Source organism: Anser cygnoides, chromosome 4 (assembly GCF_040182565.1).
Source record: "Anser cygnoides isolate HZ-2024a breed goose chromosome 4, Taihu_goose_T2T_genome, whole genome shotgun sequence".
NCBI classification, from domain to species: Eukaryota; Metazoa; Chordata; class Aves; order Anseriformes; family Anatidae; genus Anser; species Anser cygnoides.
The window spans coordinates 40,262,465-40,282,572 of NC_089876.1; the positions used below are offsets into that span (position 1 = coordinate 40,262,465).

At 37.2% G+C, this 20,108-nt stretch overlaps 1 long non-coding RNA gene across 3 annotated transcripts in view; it reads left to right on the forward strand.

Annotated features, from left to right (window-relative positions):
- Positions 1-208: 208 nt before the first annotated feature.
- The window catches only part of LOC125184123 (uncharacterized), a 111,902-nt gene continuing 92,002 nt past the window's right edge, over positions 209-20,108 (forward strand). The window contains exons 1-3 of one of the 3 annotated variants that reach the window (XR_010831127.1): positions 213-375; positions 964-1,069; positions 1,736-4,406. This is a non-coding gene — a long non-coding RNA (uncharacterized lncRNA). Of the gene's footprint in view, positions 376-963; positions 1,070-1,735; positions 4,407-20,108 lie in introns of those variants that run through there. The other 2 variants (XR_010831126.1, XR_007167488.2) reach the window with 2 other exon arrangements.

The following is a 20,108-nucleotide window of genomic DNA, read 5'->3' on the forward strand; positions in this document are numbered from 1 at the left end:
ATGAAAATAGAAAGCAAACATGAGGCAGGAAGCTGCGGGAACACTGCAGAGAAGGCAGCTTGGGGAGGGATATGGGGGTGGGGTGGGAGGAAAAAAAAAAAAAGGAGTGGGAGGGAGGACTGGACATGTAAATTATGTGCCAGGAAATGAATTCTTTATAATGTCCCTTGCCAGAAGCTAAATTGTAGCAAATGTAAGCTGTCTTTTTTCCCCTCTCTTTCTATCTTTCCATAGTTCCTCCGAGGGTCGGGGAGGAAGAAGCAGGGACAGGAAGAGGGGTGATTCAATGTTTACTTACTTATTGCATTACTACAGAGCTATATGATCCAGCTTTAACATTAGAAGGCATGCAACCCCATAACAGTGAGGAACAGGGTAATATCCTGCTTCTCATTACACACAGCTTTTCAACTTTATTTGGCTACAGGCATCCTTCAATATGTTCTAGGACTGAAAAATGTGTTTCTGTTCAGAGGTTGGATGTGCATCTTGTACTGCGTTCAGTAATGAAAAGGGGGCTTATTTTGTTTGACTTGATAGCTATCTGTGCAAATACTGCTTCTGCTTAGGCTTGTGTTTGTTTAAGGGATCACCTACTGCATCTGTCAAGAGTGCAGAAATGTATGCCAGTGACCTGTGCTTAACTTGGGGATAAATTGAGAAGACTTGTATTTAAGGTTAAACCTGTATGCAGTTTATTATTATTATTTATTACTGCTGTTTGTTTGTTTTTCCTTCACAATTTAGCAGAAATTATGTGTCAGAAAGTTAAGAACACTTAGGAGTAAACCTTTGGCTGCTGAGCAAAGTATACTTCTAACTTATGAGAAGTCACCCATATGTGATGCAGAGAGCAAAATAATTAATGAAACTAGACTCAAAGTAATTATATAATACTTTAACATTTACTGTGCATTAAGCAGGAGAAGCAACTCAGGCTTTTTTTCTTCCCAACCTGCACAGTTTGTGATCCTGTATATCCCGGTATGTGTAAGGCCATGGACAAAACCAGTACTGGTTCCCTTGAAGAACTCTGTGGGTAAAAGCACTGGATACTTCCACATGCAAGGTATGCACTTTTTTTTTTGACTGTAAAAGTGCACTACTTTTGGAAGTCCGTACATAGAAAAAAAATGGTAACTTAAGTGAGTAAACTTAAGTAAAAGACATGATTTTTCAGCAAATGGTGTTGAGAACCTCAAAGTTTCTAGTAAAGAATATTGGCTGGGAAGAACAGCTCCAAATTTCCTTCCTTTATAGGATACAAAATGCACAGCTTTTCTTGGGGTTCTGCTATCTCCAAAAATGTAAAATATCCATGAATGTTTGTATCATGCTGAAATCACTAAAACTCAGTAAGTCTTCTGAGCTCTTAAAAACTAACTTCCTGCATTTCTAAGTTAGGATTTGGACACCTGACAACAATCTGGGGAAATCTTGGCCATTGTGACTTCGTCGATATTTTAATGGCAGATAGAGCTTCTAAAACATTAATTGCATTTACACCTTCTAAAGTTGCCCGCTGTAGAAATAGTGTATCTACATGCATGTACATATATGGCATATGTTTTGTGATCCATTTGTTGTGGGTTCACCACTATTCAATCTCTTGAAAAGATGTAAAGATACGAGTGAAAATATAAACTCTTGGCCTCTTCTATGTTCCCATTTCCTGCTCCTACAATTTAAACCCAAATGAATATGAAATAGAGGAAGATGGTGTTTGCAATTGCAGGTGGATATGAGAGAGATAACATAAACAAGAGCAAAATTTAAACAGAGATCGAAGGAGGTATCAGGCTTTTGAAATTACCTGGATTGTTGAAGACTAATCTCCACAAAGAGCAGCAGTCAAGACTTTAATACTTAGGAAATTTTTTGCAGAAGAGATGCAGGATCTATATCCTTCAGCTTTTTTTCATATGGTATGAAGATTTAAGTAATTGTCAAGAACTGTCCTATCTCAGTGTCAGTTCTATATTGTGTCCTAAAAATAAACCTTTGTTTACTTTTAAGAATAATTTATTCACTGAGTTTTAAAACATTTTCAAGCACAATGACTTCTAATGATTTCTTCTGCTTCAATAACAGTTATAACCTACATTACTGGGTTCTGGTAACAGCAAACTCAGTAATAGTAATATTTGCATAAAAATGTTTTCTTTCCTATACGGGCTGAAAGAGTCCCTAAAATTGTATTAAGCACTCAGTTTGCAATCTATTGATCTATTTTCATTACTAATACTTATTAATTATATTTAAAACTACAACGATTTGATTTAATTGGGGAGCAGAGTTGTACTCACCTCTTACAAGCAGTACTTTCTCAACAGAACTGTTCAAACACTTTTTGCTGTATAACTGTAAGTTGACTACATTTTGCTATGGGAAATACAGGGTATGAAATGAAAAGAATGTTTCCATGATAACCATATGATTAGCTAGTATCAACTTCTGGCATATTGCTCTCCCTGAATTTTTCTGCATCAGTTTAGTTAGGCTGTGAGCTATTTGCTGCAGTCTTGCTGATTTAATGCTCATAAAATGAAGAGGAGAATGCATAGTAATAGGTGCTACACTAAATGCTCCATAAAATATTCCATGTAACATAAAACTTACAACTTCCTCACCTAAGTTTCTCTAAATAGAAGTTTTCAGTATCATTACTAACAGCTTTGAAAGGTTTCTCTCATAAAGTAGTAATCAACTAATCCCTTCAGAGTAGCCCTTTCTTATTTTCCTATGGGCTGCTGATAAACCCTCCTCCTCGAAAAAAAAAAAAAAAAAAGAAAAAACACCACCCACCCTTACACTAGGCACAACACAAGAACAGTTCCAGTAGTCAAACTATAACAAGGAACTACCTGGAGCATGCAGGACAGTCATTGTACATTGAGGGCTGTCAGTTATTTTCCCTGAAAAAAAAAAAAAAGCATAACGATTACCACAGGTTGTAAATTTAAATACCAAATATGCATATTTTCTACAGATATCCCATATGAAAAACCTACTAACCTAATTACAGTTATTGATAGGACGATTTTCATAAAGTGATGAGACACCTAAAGATGATACTTGAATGAATCTGATATAATAATGCCTTCTTTGTCAAAACCATATATGGATAACAGCAACTGAAAAACAATGCATTTTGGCACTTCCGTGCTATCAGAATCATGAACCGATATGTAAGATCAGCTCTTGCCTAACGTCCTGTCAAACGATTTTCCAAGACTCTGTATTCAATGAAAATTAAGATGGATTCCACAACATTATGCAGTGACAAACATTACTTCAGAGCCCATGGCCTCAGGGACTCTAGATAGCTGCAGTACCTGAAAAAGCGATCTTCAATCCTTTAGCCCCCTTTTTGAAAAACATGGCCAAACTAACCACATGCAATACCTTTTTCATAGGTTTGTAATAGGGATTCACAAAAGCAAGTCATAACAGAAACACTGTGGGGCTGCTAAAATGTGTTTGTTTTTTTTTTTGCGTTAACATGTCTAACCCATCTTTGAAGAACTTGATATCTAGCCCCCACTCTGCTGTTAAGAATAAGGAAATTTTACCAGGAAGCCTAAATACAATGTCAAGACAGTAATTATCAGAAACAAAAAAATTTGTCAAAAAGTAATTATCTTTTTTTTCATGCGTCTGATCTATGCTGAAACTGACTCTTTTCAGATTATTAGATCATTTGCTTGACCCTGTTAAAAACATTTTACTTCACTTGTAAGTCAGTTTTTGGCCATATGATACTGCATAAACAGTTAACTTAGAATATAGCTAGGTGCTAAGTACTTTGACTCTCTTCAGTTAATTTCATAAGTACTTAATTTTATGTTTGTTTGATCATACCAGGCATTCTTGAGAGGATTAAACTCATACATATAGCTTATATATTTTAAATACATTTTAAATCTGTCAGTCTGAATATCACAAACTATGCCACAGTCAGTTTGCATCTTATGTGTAAATCAAGAGCTACTTGGTCAAATTCTATGATTTTTAAATTGTTTACATGAAGTGTTTTATTCAATAATTTCCTTTACATTGTAAGGTATTGATTTAAATAGATGATAATGTATTCTTTCAGTTTCCCTTCTGGAGGGATCAGCAGGTAAAGGGTTAGACAAACTCACAGTCAACAGGTCAACAAGTGGACTAAAAGGGAGTGTATTCCTGCCCAGTCCTAAAACAGCTAGGACCACAGTTCTGAATGTTAGGGAGATGAGGGGACTGGACTGCTGGAAGCGCATAGACACTTAGAAAAAATAGTCCTGAGATAGATGGGCCACTGGTCTGCCCAGTTGAGCACTTCTTCCTTTCTTAAGATCAAATAATAAAAATACAAATAAGAAGAAAGGGAAAAAAAAAAGGAAAAGAAAAAAAATACTTACTTGTTCTTTTGTGTAAACTTGCCTTTCTCTTCTTACTGTAAGGATAGGTAGTGAAGGAGAATACTGAATAAATATGTTTGCGACTAACAGTGATTTGTAACGTGAGGTCAGAATTTAGCCCAGATGTTGCTCTTCTCTTTGCAAAAAGCAGCAGCATTTTTAAGGGGATTAGTAATTGCAGTGTCTTTTCACTTGACAATATGAATCACTCCTAGAGTGGACAAACAAGGAGAAAAAAAATGCAACAACAAACAAGCAACACAATAGCTTTTTTGTGACCACCAACAACTCACAAAAATATTATTTTCTTTCCTTTCATTTATTTGCATATGTATGTATTTGCAGAAGGCAAAACACAACTACATAGATCATTTAAATTCTGAAAGATACGAAACTTGGATGACTCAGTGGAAAATTCTCAGAAATAATCTCGATGAAGTGGTTTTATTCATCTCATTCTACTTTTCTCAAGGGCTGACATACGCATAAAAGGGGAACATGATCCCTTGCACATGTTCTCCATGAGGACTGCATGTAGCACAATCATTAACTCAAAACAAGCTTTGCTGACTCTTACTCAAAGGCATTGCTGAATCTAAGCCAAAGGAATTCAGACCGGCCTTTCTCCATCTACTCTGATCAGTGAATATGGTGAAAAGACAATCCTGTTTCACTGCACAAAATATTGCACAGTTTCAGTGGGCTTATGTGGTCTGTCCTAACAAGTCTGCTGTGCAGTGTGGGACATTTTAAAAGTGACCTTCCTTTCCTGTGCTGCTGCGGGCTGACTACACTCAAAGACAGAGGGACAGATGAGAGGACAGACAGCTGGGACTGAGCTTACTAGACGCTGCTAACACAGCAAGATCCTACCAACAGCAATCACCAAAACTTTAGCGATCCTCATTTTTTTGTCAGTCCCTCACGCAAGAAAGTACACTACGGTTAGACCATCTACAACACGTGCTGCGTATGTGTGAAAGGGACAAATGGAAAACACAGGGGGGCCTCAGGAGCTCCCAGAATGCCGATATTAGATGAGAGCACAGCAACACATCTGTGGGGACAGCAGCTCTTCTGGGTTATTCTTTATGGAGTGAGGAGTGACAGCCCTTGTCCTTCATAGTCATTTGGCTTTGCTCTCGTATTCTCTCTGCTGCTTTTAGTTTATCCAGGGGCTATGCCTCCTATTCTCCTGTCGACTGCTTTCATCATCTGTCAGTTCTACCATATGGTCCTAAACCTTGTCAGGGAAGATCCACCTTCAGGTTGAAACAAACCAAACATATGGAATGCTGTTTCGGAGGTGGGGGTTAAAACCATCTTTAGATTATTAGTAACCCTGGTTACTATTTTGAGTTCTTAGAGAAAGCAATTTGCAATGATCAATAAACTGCCCAGCATGCTTTGGGAAATGGAAAATTCAATCTCTGTGTAATAGTTTATTCTGTAACAAAGACTGTAATTTTTTGATTTAAAACTAATCTGTCTATAGTAACACACCTTGTCTCAAACCCAAGCCAAACAGTTGATTTTTCAGAATAGTATTTTGTTTTGAGCCAGTTCAAACTCTTTCAGTAGCCATGTGAGCTTCCCACAGCGTCTCTTGGGAAGTGTAGACCAGAGTTTTCCCCTTTGAACTGGTCTACCCTGTCTGGTAAATCTCCCAAATGCTTTAACATCTTCCCTCTAGTTAACACTCAAAAGTGAACTATGGCAGAAAGCACATGAATGGTGTCTAACAGGATAAATGGAGTAAGAAGAGAGCCCAGCTTACTGGAAGTGATAAATATTTTATAAGAATAAAAAAATAATTATACTTGGTCAGATAAAAAGTTAATTTAGAATTCATTTGTGCTTTTGACATTGGTCAGCAGAAGGGGCAAAAAGAAACAACAAAATTAGAAGCTAATTGTTTCTTCTGGTTTATTGTCTCAGCTTCCAAAAATGTGCCATTTCTGGGACTTCTTGATCTAGAGATTGCATCCAGAGCACTATGTCTAATATCTACTTTATGCATCTTCAAATAAATATTTCAATCTGTTTTTTAAATCAATTTATACTTTTGGCCTTCAGAACGCCTTGCAACAACAAAAGTTTCAATTTAATTATGCATAGTGTGAAATAGGGACTTTCCTTCATTCATTTCAAAACTTCAATTTTAAATTGGTATTGGGTGTCTTCCAGTTCTTTCACTGAGAAACAGTGAATAATGCTTCCCTAGCTATCATTCCGATCACAGTTTTTCGAACTTATCTCATAATGGTCTCATTGTGTCTTCTATTTATCCTCTCATCCTACGGAAATGGTTCATATCTTTGATCTTCCTGGTCCTCTTTGCATATCTCTTGAACTACAATTCCCATGAGTCTCTTGAAGAAGCTCACGGGACAAAAACTGACACCAAATTAATTTAAAACAAAACATTCAAAAAAAACCTACATAATACTGTTGGCCCCTTTCTGTATATTTTGCATATTTTAGTTCAGTCCTCTATAGGTATGAAAATAGTTACACTGATTTAACATTTTTTCTGGGAATAAGAATTGCAATTGCGCTCTGTTTTATCAGAAGTTTTCCTATACGCAGTTAAATACATATTTGTGCAGATCCATATTGACACCAAGATTAAAGTTCAATTTGCCACAAAATTCAAACAATCTCCATAAAAAATCACCAAATGTGGAAGTAAACCTGACCACAGGCAGATGTCAAGCAGGTTTCCTTTTGAAGCAAAATGAAGTACAAGCAATAAATAAATAAGAAGCAAATCTGACTTGGTTTTAATGTTCTTTTTTTTAATTACCTTAGTAAAACAAGGTAATGCCTTGCAAATCTAAATAAACTTAATTGATGTTAGTGGATTTCCCCGCATTTAAAAGAGAAGAACTTAACATCTGACACTTTCCATTAAAAACTACTTCTCTAAATGCCATGCTGGGCACAGCTATTTTTTGGAAACTTCTAATGTTGTCAGACTAATGCTTGACAGTTACGCACACATGGTACAGCAGAGAGATTTTGTTCTCAAAAAAAAAAAAGCTAAAATTGCAAACCGAAATGAAGTTGCTGAGGTCCAGTGCTGAGGCATCAGGGCTATAAGTCATTCTCAGATAGCATTACTAAGATAACAAAAATGCATATGCTTATTTTCAAGGGCTGTGTCTGGAGAAGAAGCACAGCACGGCTGTCATGTGAACAGCCCGGTTGCCTGCTCTGAAGACGGTTTTATATTCAGAGACATCCCCCTCTCCACCAGTTGCAGTCACTTGCCCCCTTTGCTATGAAAATAAATCAATTTCATCTGCCGCAGTTCGATTTCTTTCTTCTCTCTGCCTCAGTCCCTCAGTTCCACTCCCTCTTTGAAAGCCTCTTTCCACAGCACCATATGGCAGCTGGGAGAAGGGCAGAGCAGTGATCTAGCTCTTAACAAAAGAGGCTGTGGTGTCAAAAAGCCTCATGAATGCATGAGACACATTCATGTATAGAGAAATGCCTCCAGCTCTGTCAGGGAGGACTAAAGAGAAGGCTGATAGGCCTGACATCGCTTTCGAGTTAAGAAAGGCAGCAGTTCTCTCTGCAGCTCATCCCCTCCACCCTCCCCCTCCTTGGTTTCACGCCAAAATCCTATTAGATCCATTAATGACATGAGACACAAAGTCAGAGTGTGTGGCAGAACAAGAAATTAAATTAGGCCACCTTATTTACTCCCTATCACTCTTTTTGAGATAGAATTATACTACTAAAAGAAAAAATGAAACAGGCTTTAATAGTGTGCTGTAGAGCAAACAAATAAGCTCCATCCCAAAAATAAAGGGCATTGAGCACACCCCTGTACATTGCCTTTGTGTGCATGTTTGCAGCAGAACTGCAAACTTTCAAGGCAACTCTGAAAAACATTTTAAAGTCTACTATTTACTGTTGGGTTTATTTTACTTTCTCAACTTACTGAAGCTGCTGTTGATACAGACAAAGGACTTTGAGGTTGGAAAATTAGCTAGACCTAATATCACATGTGCTCACTTAGCTGTTACAGAACTACACTTAATTTTTGAATATGAGAGAAATGGAAACTGGCACTTACAACTCATGCATTCCTTCTTCCTCATGTTTTGCTTCCTCTTTTTCTGTCTTGGAGTTGTTTGGCAAGCTTCAGTCCGCAGAAAATTCTACAAAATAGTCACAATCTTTATATACAAAGTTAACAAAATGAAAGACCGAAGTATGTTTCTTACAAACTTTTTTCATTACTAGAGGAAAGGAAAAATCGCCACTCTTGAGCACCAGAATGCAACAGTATGTATTTATGAATAATTTTCTTACTGAACTGTTACTGAAATGCTGGTTAAACCTTTAAACTAGAGCTGCATTACTAATGCTCCCTCTTCCCCAGAAAGGCCTCAGAAATCACAAAACTTTGTGTCCCTGGGGTTATTTAGAGGAACCTGGGCAAGCTTCCAAATGCTGGTATATGTGACCTTTACAAGTACTCAACAATAACAGTTCCCTATGAAATAAATCAATGAACATGTGTATAGTAACTCAGCAGTGGCATGAAAGTTTCAAGCTGAAATTGTATCAACACAGTTGAATCATCTCCCTACAATCAGCCTGGAAGCTTTTACTGAATGCAGGGCGTATGTAATTATATAAAATACGTTTATAGTATCTCACCAGTCTTCCTTCGTGGAATGCACTTAATGTACAGCCGTTGAACAACATTAAGTATGCGTGTATGTATTAGAGCTACTATTTATAGGCCCATCATGAGTCACAGACAATGGAAAATGAGCTAGTTTCAAAAATAAACTACAAAATTAATTACAAAGACTAAAAGTTCCTCTTGTAGTGGCTTTGATGGCGTCTTTTTTAAATGAACTATGCAACAGATTGAAAAAAAGCTATTGTAAACACTGCTTAGGAATGCCTCTGAAATGGCTCTGGGGAGCTAATGTTCATGATATTTGATAGACTTAAATGCAGTCGGATTGGGTGGAGGTGGGCTTTTTTCTTTTTTTTTTTTCCCTCCAAATTTTAACTAGCAGACTTTAAGCTCTCATCTGCAAGTGTGACTTGTGCAGGGTCCCTGCTCAGAGCGCGGGGAAGGCGAGGAACAATGCCACTATTGAAGGCTTGCCCATTCACTGCGGCCACATCTGTTTACATGGCCTATGCCCACCTCTAAAAAGGCTAGTCCTCCCACCTCTATTTTATCTCCCATGGTCTTGAATGGCTGGCTGGCTGAATGCTTTTCTTCTGAAAATCTGCAGTTTCAAATTTATTTTATGAGACCAAAGCTGACAGACAGACTAACAATAACATTTGCACATTTCTATAGTCTGGTTTGAATTTTATTGTAATCTGAGAACAACTGTAAAATTGTCCCAAACTACCCAGTTTCAAAATAAGTCTAATACATAGGATTTTGGCACCAAACTCATGGGGTTGAATTTTGCACTTACTCTTGGTTACATTTAGTTTTAAAGATTTTTTTCTGTAGAAATAATATTATAGTTCAAATATTTTTGATACAACAATGACAGTACTCAGAGTAGGAATAGATTTTTATCAACAAAAATTTTTTTTTGCCATATGTACAGCTATGTTTGGAGTCCATTGCTTTATGTTCTGCACTTCATAAAATGGTTTAGGTAGAAATAGTGACTACAATAAAATTCAATGAATTCAGATACCAGCTCTGCAACTTTCAAACTGAGCATCACTTTGCATGGCAGATACTTCAAAGAAACCAACATATTTAAGGAATTTCAAAATGGCTAGAGATCAATAGACTAACCCCATGTCCTCACTTAAATGAAAATTTTAACTGAACAGAAAATGGTGAGTGACCTTCAAAAAGCCAAAGGAAGCCCATGTTAACCAGGGGAAGTAGAAATCCAGAAGCTAAAAGCCTATGGCTGAAAACTCTGTGCACCACTGTGCAACGGGTTGTGTTTTTTTTTTTTTGTTTTTTTTTTGGGGGGGGGGGGGGGAACAGGATATAAACTTAAAGTAAGTTTCATGAATTCAGCATCAACATGATTTGTGTCTATTGATTAACTACATTCAATGAACTTATAGAAATTTTATCTGAATAATAAATGCAAGGTCATACGTCTGCCAAAGCCATCGCAGTTACCATACCATAAAATTGCTAAATCTGCAAGTGTGCTGAAAACCACGTAGGCATACTGGTATCAAAATATATTGTATATTTTCTGTATAATACAGAACAATCCTTCATGTTCCAAGGGAGATTGCAAAAAGAAGTTGATAAAGAAAAAAAAAAAAGATAGTACACTACTTCTGAAGTATTAAATTAGAGAAAATGAGATTGAGGGAGAATCTTAACAGCCTGACAAAAGAGACTCTAATAGATTACTCAGATATGAACTCTTATTGTCAGGTGACTTACAGTGAACTTGTGTATAGCTTGCTCACTTGCTGTGCAGGCTTTGTTGACAATACAATTCAGTCTGCAACTCCCTACTTCCAGGTGGCAAATTGTATTCAAGATCAGCTAACACTAAGTTGTGTGTTTTTCTGACATTATTCTTCTACCTTCGTTAGTTATCATGAATATACTAAGACTCTGCCAGTAAGAGGATCTGAGCAAAAATTTGCCTATTCAGTATTGAGCTTGCTCAGCGGTGGCTGTCACATTGTTTTGAACTTGTCTTCCATGAAGCTATTTAATATAATGATTTCTTTATGCACAAAGCTAGGATTTATTGAAAGGTCCTGGAAGAACCAGGGACTGTTGTTCAAGTCAAGCATTCCCCTTTCCTCCCTTTTTAATATAAATAGTATAGCCTAAATATAAATGGACAAAGGACAGATAGACCTCATTTTTTGGTCTTCATGTTTATATAGGGTGCAAGAGAAGCTCCTTAACTTTACAGGATGCATGCTGTGGCTAAGTAAGGAGGGAATTTCCATGTGCTCTAGGGTTGGACAGATTCACCAAGCTATACCCGTTCTAACTCAACATTTGCTCCAGAATCTGCAAACACATCACTGAAATATTTGGAGGCAAGAAAAGGGGAAGGTGAATAGCACCAAGCTGTAAACCGAACAAGGGTAGTTTGTGACTTACGATGGTAAATATAGATTAACGTGCCAAACTTTGTCCTTCACATGTACCATTGTACCCAAATATCACTGTGTAACTGGTGCATAAGTACTGCTATCTGAGATACAATGTTCAGCATGTACTAGATCAGACGAAAAACAGTGTGAAATCACAGCCAGCATGAATCCACTCTGAATATAGGAGCTCACTGGGAGCAGTACAGCCTTACCACAATAACACCCTTGAGGGTAACCTCCTCTCTGTTAGGTCCCAAGAAGTTTTGACAGTGACTTCACTGGGGCCAGTATATTGCCTTGAAAGGTCAATGTTTACAAAAGAAACTTTGATATAACATTAAGAGTTTGCCTGAACATTCAAGTGCTGAAAATGCAAGCTGCAGATGTATTTTTTAGAACAAGAGAAGCACCACACAAAAATAGATGGTACGCTAACGTGAATTAAATTTACGCACAGACTTGAGTGGGTTTTTGCCTTACCTTTTTTCCCCCCTCTTTTTTCTCTTTTTTTTTTTTACTATAATCTTTATTAATAATTTAAATGTAGAACATGAATAGCTCTGATTATTTCTTTTCATGCTCTTGTAAAGAGCGAAAGCCTATAGCCCTCAAGATGAATATTAAAGTCTTCTATCTATCTACTAAACAAGTACTACAAATACAGGGGAAAAGAAAACTCAGCACCTTCTAGCTCACATCCTTGTGTGATGACTTAAAAAGTTGTCTTAAGTAGTTTGTAGTCTGCTAAGATTTCCTAAAGGGTTTTCACTTACTAACCCTCATGATGATACTTTTCTCTATGTGTTCCCCTAAGAAAGTAGTATGCACAGGAGCAATCTTCGGGAAAACAGCTCTGACAACATTCCGTGTGTTGAAAATTAAGATTCCCTATGCATGCTCACAGATTCATATTTTACGTCTACCTCTTTCCACCTAATTGGAGCAAATGTGAGATTTGTAGCGGTTTTCAAATGATACTGCTTTCATTTCAGAATGGTATTTTGTTTCAAAGTTTACAAAATGAACATAAACATAATGATGTATTTTAAAAGAGCCTGAAAATAAACTGAAGCTTTTCAAAGTAACTCAAATGAATGCATAATTCTGACATATAGTTCTTCTCATAGAGATACCGCTACTAGATAGTGACAACTTTTACCATGTTGCCTGTTGTAGATAAAGACTCTTTAAGCTATGTCTGTCTGGATGCTTATGTTACTTACTCAAATATTTGAACCTGTTGCTTGAAGGCGAGGGGACAGAGGAGGAAGGTGAAAAGACTATATAGCATTGCTAATCCCTTGAGCCATCTGGTCACTCGAGGCCATGCTTTAGATTATACTTATACTGAAAACCTATCCCTTTCATTCATTCAATTCCCTTCACGGTGTCAATTTATCATTGGCTTTTTTGCTATGTTAGGATTTCTTGCAGTTAATCATAGTGAGAATCAATTGTCTTTTGATGCCACAGTAAATATTTGCACTGGAAAGAGATTTTTACTCATTTCTTCCCCCTCCCACAACTTGCAGGGATTTGTAAAAGTTGCTGGTACATTTTAATAACTGAGTTGAAAACAAAGATAACTTTCTTCAGCAAAGAAGAAAATCATTCCAATATCATTTCTGTGTAATCTGGGAGAGTTTTGTTAGATGACAGAGACACTAAAATATGCATACCAAGCAGAGTTCAAAAGAACTGATTCTACCTTACTGATATCACCTTAAAACTCAGCTATCAGAGAGGTGGCATTTGCATGTTCAATTATCTAAGAACCAATCTGTACCTACACTTATATGTTACAAGCCTTTCAAACCTCCTAAATTTGCATCTATACTATGTAGCATATTGCATATTAAGCCTGTCCAAATGGATGATGATTTTCTAGGGTGTACATGAATTTTTGATCTATTGACACGTGCAGTTCTATATGAAGCCAAATCTATCATGTCTCTGCCATGAAGCAGCAGTGAGACTTCACAGCTATTTCACTTCATTAGCTTTCCTACACACTTGACAAAATTACTCTTCAGGACTCCACAGTTAACTTTCAATAACATGCAGTCTTTTCCACTATTTCTAGTTTCACGCATAAGATTATTTTTTATATTGTGTTCCCTGAGGTAGCTGCAAAGCAATTCTGTCATAAACGTGCTGGTTCTGTGCACTCAGAGAGAAATCATGTTCTACTTTGTGCTCCTTCTATATATTAATTAATTCTTTGTAGTACTCTTCTGGCTATATGGCAGCTCTAATTTGTGAACCTTTCCTACTTGGATAACCTTCCTTTAAAAAAAAAAAGGAAAAAAAAATTAAAATGTCCTTTTCACTGTTGCAACTAATTTTGAATTTTGAATTTTGAATTTTGAAAGAAAAATTGTAAAGCACAGCACAAGTAGGAAAAGTCAGATCAAAACATCTGAGAAATGAGCAGACTGAAATTCTGAGAGTCCGAATCATTTTTTAAAGTGAATGAAGGAGGTCAATAGCTATTCAGAAAGGATACTTGAGTTTTTAGCCATTGTTTCAGTTCCTGATCACTTAATCTCACTGACAAACAGCTCTGCCTATCCATCGCATGTGCATGATACAGAAGCTGGTATGAAGTTTTGAAATGATCTTTCAGATCAGAGAAAATCAATGCATCAAATTTGATCTCACAAGACACAGTAGTTCACCTTTTTCTCATGAAAAGAAAGGATAAGTGGTATGATTAAAAACTAAAAATAGTGAGTTGAAATATACAAGCCATTACTAACTGATAACATCCCACTGCCTGACTAGTACAGTTCATTGAAACACATTTGCTGGAAGCAACAGCCTGAAATAACTCAGTTTGTGCTTGTTGCTACTTAACCCTACAAAAACTGCAAGTTAGAAATTATTATATTGTTTGTACTGCAATGGAGCTAAAAGGTACTAATGAAGGTAGCACTCCATTGCTGCAAAGGCTGTAGAAGCATGTGACTAAGACACAGATGAGATCCACAGAGCTTTCGGGCTTCAAAATATTAAATTGACTCAATAATCCTGAATTACTGAATTTAAGATGCAATTTTATGTCTACCCCTGCATCTAAACAGGGTCTGCTCAACCAGCATCCCTTCTACATCCAGCTGCAGTATTCATTAAGATTTGTTCAAGTTACTACTCCAAACACTACAAAAACGAATTCCCACTGAGCTACAGTGAAATAGCAAGTAGCAGCTGAGAAACAGGATGGCCTCTGGAACAAATAATGGATTACCTGTCTTACTACTAATGCATCTAGAATAGCTATTCTTTATTGAAAATTGCCTTTACCTGATAAAAAAAAATACCATTGAATAAGATTAAGATTATTCGATGACAAAAAGCATGAGAAATAAAAATGCTCACTTTATAAGGCATAAATGAACCACTAACTGACAGGAGCTGAAAAAACTTCTCTTGTTGGCTGGTTATTCAACTGTGGATTCTGCTGCTCTGCCCTCTGAAGCATCTGGTGCTGGCCATTACCAGAGATCAAATACAGGACCAGATGGTCTGTTGGCTTGACTCATTATAATGGTATGACTTCTGAAATGTAAAAGCTCTTCACAGAACCAGAAGGAGAGCATTTACCTCTGAATGCCTGAACTCAAAAAAAAAGGGGGGTGGGGGTGGGGAGAAAGAAACCTCTGTGAACCAAGGGAATAGCAATCCAACTTACCCCAGTGACACTTGCATAAGAAGTCAAATTACTCAAGAACTTTTCTCACTGAGGAGGATCTGGCCTTAGCGAGCTTTTGTGACTTCAGTGATTATAATATCACTAAATAGGATACTCAAGATGATTTGGGAAGTTAAAGCTGAAGAAGCAACTCAGTGGTGTAGCCTGGCAGGACAGTATCATATCAGCTCCTTAGAGCTGTGCTGGATTCTTGCATGCTGAATTAACTTGTCTGCGATTTAAAAGTGCTGCATCTGATCCTGTGGGATTCCTTTGTACCAGAGACATAAAGGACTAGTTAGATGACTGAAAAAGTCATACCCAAGAGAAGAAGAAGGAAAAAAAAAAAAAGGCATTTTAGAGAAGGGGAGTAGAAGGGACCTCAAAAAGTGCCAAGTATTTGATTCTGATTTTTCTTTGTTTTCAGGGTCTTTCTGATGTTCTGGCTATGTGAATTGACAATTTTAATTCTCCTTAAAATTAAAAGATATGGTCTTAATGGGAGCAGGATGGCTGAAATAAAATAAAGTAGCACCCTATTTGACCTTGTTTTGTGACAATCAGCCTTCTGGACCAGATGGTCTTGGAGGTCTTTCCCAACCTTTATGATTCTATGATTTTCTCCTTCATTTTAATTTCTCTGTAAAGGTTGACCTAAACGAGTGTGGTACTGAAAGTGCCATCCATCTTACCAATGGTAGACTATGACCATTCTGGCTTCCTCAGAGGATTTTGAACATAATTGTTTTGAATCCTCTGCTTTTCATCCCTTTTCAACTTCTATCTAAAAATTATTGATGTTTTAACTACTGTTTTCTAAATTAAAATTCCAAGAGTTTTAAATGTTTGAAAATAGAGATTAGCTGAGGTCCATTTTAAGTTATGATGCAGCTGGAGAATACATATCTGGGAAGATGCTTAGAGAAGAAAAACAAATGTAGACTTTTACTCCTTGGATTCAGGAACATGATACGTGGGTTTTTTTAGTCATCACAATGATTTATAAAGGAAAGCTGTTGTGTAACAATATAAACCTTCAATATGCCAAACCTGCGTAACAACTGGCTTGCCTCTTAAGACATTTTCCAGCAAGAGACAAGAACTTGACGTTACTGTCTTCCCTAATTCCCTCTTACACTACTTCCCTTACTACCCCTAAATTAGTAAGAGACCATTTTGTGTGGAAAAAGAAAATAAAATGAAAAACTACTGTATGACTTAGAATGTAACTTACATTGTGAGTTCCATGTAGCACATCTTGCATGTTCTGACTCCTTTAGAAAGAGCTTCTTGATAAATATAAGTATTGAAAATCACTGATTCTCAATAAAAGGCTATTGAAATACAAAATCACCCCCTAACACCATATGAGCAAAGGAAAATATGCTATTTTTTTTGATATTAACAGCAACCCTCCTAAATTCAAAAATATCAGCATTCTGTAGAAAACACAGTCTCCAGCAGTTTATTTCCTTTTTATAAAATCCCTGTGCAAGAGAAGCTTTTCTGAATAGCATTGGCATTATTTAAAAAGGGAGGCAATGAGAAGGGCACTCTAGGTCTTGCCAGCCTTCTTGGACAGTTGTAGTGACCACATGGCAAGGCTGGGCCAACCGTACTATGACGCATCTTATTTTCTTCAGACAACAGGGGGTAAACATACAAGTAAACGTACAAGGACACCGCTGACTTGTATTCAAATTCCATTACTCCGTAATACAAATCTAGGTGTCTAATTTTCTATGTGAGCCAAGAAAAGACTTAATAGAAAACCCAGCAAAGTGGATTTGTTCTGAGGATTTTCCTGTGGCTTCCCCTTCCCTTGTTTGTCCATTTACTGAATAGATCATATTTCCAATGTGTGATTTTCAGGCAAAACCAGGACCAAGTTGTGGTGCTCAAGGCAGACCAAAGTAATTGATGCAGTGAAATATGAAATAATAAGTCTTAAAAATAGCTAGTACACTGGATGGAAATGTTATCAAACTGCTTTATGCTGGATTCTTTCTCACTGCATCATGTTTCATTTTTGGAAAGGATGAAAAGAGGAGAGGTTGAGTTTAAGGAAAGGTCACATACGAAAAACTCTTCAGAAAAATCCCTGCTAAACTGTATATTCATTATTGTGACTTCTCTGATAGACTGGGGGTAGTAATAACAATTTAAAACAATAACAACTTGGTGGGAAGACAGAAAACGATTTTGGAAACCTATGGCCAGTTATGGTTTTTCCAATACATGAAAAATCCTAAGAACTGTAGCCAGGCAGTACAAGGAATTCAGGTGCATTGTTGTATTCTTTAGACAGAAAATTGAAGAAGTACAAAGAAAGAAAAGGAAAAACAGGTAACACCTTTTACTGGACAGCCTCTTAAAAGGAGATATGATTCCTCATTTGTTCAGCATAGCCAGCTTGCCATTTGGGACTGAGGGCCAATCAAGTGGCCATCTATTTAACCAGTGATCACGGCTTTTACTTTAAATAAAGAAGTGCACTGGGGGAGCCGCATGATTTTCTGCATTTTGCATTCCACATCATCTCCCAAAGCTCCTTCTTTTTCCTAACAGAAAACATATGAAGATACTTGGTACCTTCCCAGTTAGTCAGAGATAACCTCTTAAGAAAGTAAATGAGCTGTGGAGGTGACTCCTTCACCTCCTCAAATTAAGGAAGTTTTTTTTTCCCACCCACATAATAACAAAAACAAGCATCTATCCCAAAATTACTGTTCTGCTCTACAACAAAGCCACAGTGTTAAAATATCATCTGAAAAATAACATTCCTGATGTAGGAGTTCAAAGACCAAAATATGTTTATATTCTTAACAAGATTTGTTTGTTTACACTAAGAAAATTAGTTCCTTTGTATGTATTATAACATTTGCCACATTCCTATAAGTATTGTTTTCTGGTGAAGTCACGATTACTTAATTAGACATGGTTCACTAATATTCTTTGTGTATTCCTACCCACCTGTGCTTCCTGAAGATTTAACTGGATACAACTCTTCTGTTCGTGTCACTAGCAAACAAAAAGTCACCCAAGAAGACTTACAAGCAACCTCAGAAAATATTTTCACTGCGATATTTGTCACTTGGTGCTCACTTGGTTAAAAAATAAAACCAAAATCCCCGCTCTTAACCAATCCCTCTCTGACCCTTGGAGCTACAATTTTTCCTGTGGTCTTTCTCAGTCTTTGCATTTACCAGAGGCTCCAAACTATTATCAAAAATCACAGTTATTACAAATGCTAGATCCTCTTTCTGCTTTCAGTGATGCAGTTCTGGTAGATTTTCCCCTTTCCTGGTACTCTCAGGTGCACCTGGCAGTGGGAGCCTCTCCATCAGGTAATCAGGGTGGGATCTCTCCACAAGTGGGCTTGGGGCGTCTTGTGGAAAAGCTTTTGTAGAAAAGCTTCATAACCACCCATATGACAACAGGCATTTTAGGAAGTCCAGGCTGTTCCAGACCAGCATATCCATTTGTAGCAGAGAAACTTGCCATGCCAACCTTTCAACTGCAGTCCATGCATACATTTATAAATTGGATATTAGAGCTACATGCACTGTTCCTATCGTTTGGAATGGGATCTGAGTGCACAAAGTCTCACATGCAGAAAATGTACATTTAAGGTGCCCAGTGGTCCAATATAACTATAAAAAGAGAAGTTGTGTAAAGAAACCCTGGAATCTTTCACCTGGCTTCCCTTTCCCTGGCTGCGTACTTCTGGAAAACACCATGCTATTCAGACTGTGACTTTCAAAGGCCATCAAGTCGGATCATCTTGTGAAATCGATGGTTATAAGAGAAACAGGAAAAGAAGCAAACTGAAGTTACAAAATTTTAAAAAAAAAAAAAACTGTCACTGCTATACCATGGAACTGCTTTATGTAAAGCTCTCCCAGTCTGTCAGGGTAATGCATTCAAAAGGAAGGAGGGAGTTGTACAACCAATTCTTTTTTAAAAAAGACTTCTGTTTTAATTATTAAAGCAGTGCTATCATACAGAATGTCTGTAGGGAATTGCTTAATTTTATGCTTTTTATAACATGGTCCCCAATCGCCAAAGAAAATGTGTGTTCTTTCATTTCTGGAGAGTGCCTTCTGAAAGACCCTCATGTTTCACATCTTTTTCATTCTGCCCTGCTTTCTCTGTCTTTTTGCTCCTGGTGGTAGGACTTTTGGGGAGAGGAAATATTATTTTATTTTTTAGTTAGGCTTTTCTGGTATTCTTTTCCTCAGAACACATTATTAGAAGGGATCTCTCCTATTTGAGTGCTCACAGGAAGACTCATAAATAAGAAGCAAAAATTCTATTAACCACCCTAATTCTGAGGGGTGCAACAATCAAATATTTATAAAACTGCACATAATTTACAGGTAAACTTTCTAATTGGATACATCTGCAAGTGGCTGTATATTCTATGCAAACTTTCAGAACCGGGAAATCTATAAGACATTACATAAGAAATCAGTGTTCCTGGCTTCCCTGATTTAAAACGACTTTAAAATAGAGCTTATATAGCAGAAGCAATACGATTTTGGAGGTTTCTCTGCCGAAATAGTGTTTTTCATCGTTCATCCATCTACAATGATTCTTCCAGATTTGGGCAAAAGCAAGTAGGCTGAGATCATAAAGTTACTGAAACTCTGACATCACTGAGGAACTGAAGATCCACTTTCAAAAGGGATCTGTGACATGCCTGGACTATAGCATAAACTTGGATAATTGACACTGGGGCCCAAGCATCTGGGTTAGCTTAGCAGCAGATGTTCACAGTCACTTTCTAAAGCCATCCTCGTGCTTCTGTGTTCTGGTGTTGCGCTCCTGAGGGGATGTCACTAAATTTCTGAAGCCATCTCCTGCATGTTGTATAGCTCAGCTGCTCTCTCGTTAGCCCCCAAGCTGTTCCTTCTGGGGACATG